This window comes from Grammomys surdaster, unplaced genomic scaffold (genome assembly GCF_004785775.1).
Source record: "Grammomys surdaster isolate TR1022 unplaced genomic scaffold, NIH_TR_1.0 255, whole genome shotgun sequence".
Lineage (NCBI taxonomy): Eukaryota > Metazoa > Chordata > Mammalia > Rodentia > Muridae > Grammomys > Grammomys surdaster.
This window is the reverse complement of record NW_021604696.1, coordinates 1,604,350-1,607,903: the sequence shown is the minus strand read 5'-3', so window position 1 is coordinate 1,607,903 and position 3,554 is coordinate 1,604,350. Positions and strand designations below refer to the sequence as shown.

At 50.9% G+C, this 3,554-nt stretch overlaps 1 protein-coding gene across 2 annotated transcripts in view; it reads left to right on the top strand.

Annotated features, from left to right (window-relative positions):
* The first annotated feature begins 392 nt into the window (after positions 1 to 392).
* Positions 393 to 3,554, top strand: part of Phf3 (PHD finger protein 3) — a 66,247-nt gene continuing 63,085 nt past the window's right edge. Inside the window, exon 1 of one of the 2 annotated variants that reach the window (XM_028775386.1) lies at positions 393 to 710. The gene's annotated coding sequence lies outside the window, so the exon portion shown is untranslated. The remainder of the gene's footprint in view (positions 711 to 3,554) is intronic. The other variant, XM_028775387.1, reaches the window with a different exon arrangement.

The following is a 3,554-nucleotide window of genomic DNA, read 5'->3' as shown; positions in this document are numbered from 1 at the left end:
AGCCTTGGCTGGCCTACTACTCTTGAAGATCCCACTGCCTCTGCTCCAGCGCTGAGAACCACGCCTAATCCCTCCAGGACCGTTTTCTTGAATGAGGCATTTGGAGTTCTGAGATGGTCCCAGCTAATCGGCTGCGGGGGTGGGAGCAGCGCCACCCGGAATATTCAGGCCTAACGGTTCCATTTTCACCTCACAGCCAGAAAGAACGAGCACTAGGCAGGGAAACCGGTCCGCTCTGCCTTGTCTGTTTTCGTGCTACTTCGAGCGGCAAGCAGCGAGCGCTCCCAGCTCAGCAGCAGAAGCCTGGCAGAGCCTCCCGGGCGGCTGCGCGCAGGTCCTAGCGCGCAGGCGCGGCGCACGCTGCCCCGGCCCCCGGAACGGTAAACAGTGGCGTCACGTGACGCGGCCCCGCTCCTGCTCCCGCGCCGCCTCCGCCGCACGCCGATGGCTGCGGGCTCTTGCGGCGCCGCACAGGCTCCACGAGGCGAGCGACCCCTGGGCTCAAGGAAGCAGCGACTGCAGCTCGGACGGGGAGGGCGGAGCGCAGACCGGCCGTAGTGTCGTCACCGCGGCAGCGCGGGCCGGGGAGCCCCGAGCCGAGGCAGCAACGCCGACGCCCTGCGCGCACCCCCTCCGCTGCCCCCTCCTCCGCGGCCCCGCGGCCTCCATCTTCCTCTGGCTGCCGGTGGCAGCGCTCGTCTGCGGAGCGGGTGAGTGGCGGCGCCCGCCGCGACGGGCACTCGGTGGTCTCCCTTCCCCCCACGCGGGCCTCCCGGGTCCTTGCCCCGCACCCCCACCTCGCGCAGCGGCCGCCCGATCTTCCCAGGCCGTTCGGCCTCCCCGGCTCGCCCCGCCCCGGCCTGCCCCACCGTTTGGACCGCGAGCCCGGAGCGGCGGTGGCGGCGCGGCCTCCGCGCGATCGCCGGGCCTCGGCTCTCGCCCGTGAGCGTGCCCGGTCTCCGTCGCCGCCGCGCGGGCAGGCGTCGCGGGCTACTCCGGGTTCCAAGGCCCCGGGTCCCCGGCTCAGTGGCCGCAGCTCGCTCGCGAAGCCTGGCAGCCGGCCGGGGTCTCCGCCGAGGCAGACCCGCGCCCTAGGCCAGTCCCCGGCCCCGCATCAGGGACGCCTCAGGCTGCGGATCTCCGGGGATCGCGCGCTTTTGTGCTGGGGACCGGGACAGTGGGCCGGCTCCTTTTGCCTAGTTTGAAATGGGGAGCCCCGAGAGTCCTGCTTGCCTACGGGACGTGTAATTTAATGAACCACTAGTCGATAAGTACGTGTTAATGGTGCTAAATAACTGATCATCTGACACCGGGCGGGGGTGGGGAACTGAGGGAGAGGAGAGAGTGCTGTCCAGCCAGAGGCTCTGTTCCCCAGATGCCCCTTCTCCCTGTCTCTGGGTAGCTAAATGACATTCTTAGTTGTTATTCGAATGTGTGTTTGTTATTGCTATTGAGTAACAATTTGTAGAGCGCGGTTGTGGTTTGAGGGAGGTGGCAATGCTTTAATGTCTGCCTGATGTTAATCTTCATTCTTCGGACAGATCTTTTGAAAAAGGATCGAACAATCTAGACTTGTCCCATGTTATGAATGTTGCTGCCTTATTTTACGCTAAAAAAAAAAACCTCAGCAAATTATATTGCTCTATTTAGTTCGTATTTTACCATCAAACTGTCTTGTGTTTTCAATTTCCAAACCAACATCTCGGTTCCTGCCTTTTAAAAAATTCTTGTGTTTGGTATTTTGAAAATGTAGGTGATACTTAGTTGTTAAAAGAGACAGATGAAAGAAACAGGAAGTGTTCTGTTGTAGTATCCTTATGTCTTTAATTTATAGTGCTATTTCAGAGCACAGAAGATGCTGAGAGAAAAACCAGTTATTTCAAACAGTAATCCTGAGCATCTGACAGACTTAGATGGTAGTTATTCTTCCCAGTGTTCTCTTTGCCCGCCATTTATATTCACAATGATTCGTTCCCCTCACCGTCATTCCCATGACCACTTACTTGAACATGAGTACTCTAGCTTTCAGTGACAACAGAATTGAAGCAGGACCTTGAGGAGTCATTTCTCTGATGAAGCTACACATTCATATTCATTAGCAGCAGAAAGACTTGTTGCATAGACGAAATTGGCCATTTAAAAAGAGTTAAGACCGGAAATGTTAAGCTTTATTTTATAGTTGTACCAGTGACCTGTGTAGAGGACAAATGGCTCAGTGCTGGGGCCGAAGTTTTCTCCTGTCCGTTGTACATTTTATTGGTGTTACTCGAAGAGCATGCATGGTGTAATTTGTTAGAGTGCTCGTGCTTCCTAGTGGAAGACCAGTGTGCTTGTCTGTTGCACCAAATTAATTATATATGGGTAAGCTTCTTAGGTACCCTTGTATGCTGCTGTGTTTTCATATGTCATAAGAGAAAACTGGCCTATAAATGTAGGTGGGAGTTAAGTTAGATTAAGAATTTCAGCCGGGCAGTGGTGGCGCACACCTTTAATCCCAGCACTTGGGAGGCAGAGGCAGGCGAATTTCTGAGTTCGAGGCCAGCCTGGTCTACAGAGTGAGTTCCAGGACAGCCCGGACTACACAGAGAAACCCTGTCTCGAAAAACTAAAGAAAAAAAAAGAAAGAAAAGAAAAAAAAAAAGAATTTCAGGCTAGAGAAGTTGAAACTATTTTAGCTAAAGCTACATTATTAAAAATGTAACTTATATTCTGTTTTAGAATTAGCGAAGAAAAGTTTAAAAGCTTTTGGTCCATATATTGTTGGCAAAAGTTGGAACGCAACAAGTGACAGTTAGCTATCCAATCATAAAATCATATTAGGAGTTGAGATTTTGGAGAATTGTACATATACACAGGCATATACATAGGGAGACACAGACACACTGACATGCACATATAGACAAACATACACATTGAATTTGATGTCAGAAAGCATTATATTGGAGGGCTCTGCTGTAAGCTTTTATTGGAGAGAGCAGCTTCTTTGGTCCAGGGGAGAAAGTGAACTTGCAAAAACCAAACCAAAAAAAAAAAAAAAAAAAAACAAAACAGAAATAAAATGGAGAAGGGGAAGGCCAGTTTTCAGGTTGACAGTGTTTTTCTGTGTAGCAGTGAAGGTCCTGGAACTCACTCTGTAGACCAGGCTGACCTCACAAAGATCCACCTGCCTCTACCCAGCATGCTGCAGTAGTTGTTGCTTGATTACATGGACTAGGAGATAGCAGAGCATCGATTTGATTAGAAGTGTCTGAAACCAAGCTTCCCTGAAGGAATATAATGTTGACCAAAAATAGGATTTAAAGACATGAGATAGGCAGTCAGTGTATTGACATTTAGAAAGGGAAGTCAAGTGTTAGGAAAGCATTGTATGAATTGCCAAGTGTTACTCATTATGTGCTGAAGTTTAGACAAGCCCTTTCCTTTCCTTTCCTTTCCTTTCCTTTCCTTTCCTTTCCTTTCCTTTCCTTTCCTTTCCTTTCCTTTCCTTTCCTTTCCTTTCCTTTCCTTTCCTTTCCTTTCCTTTCCTTTCCTTTCCTTTCCTTTCCTTTCCTTTC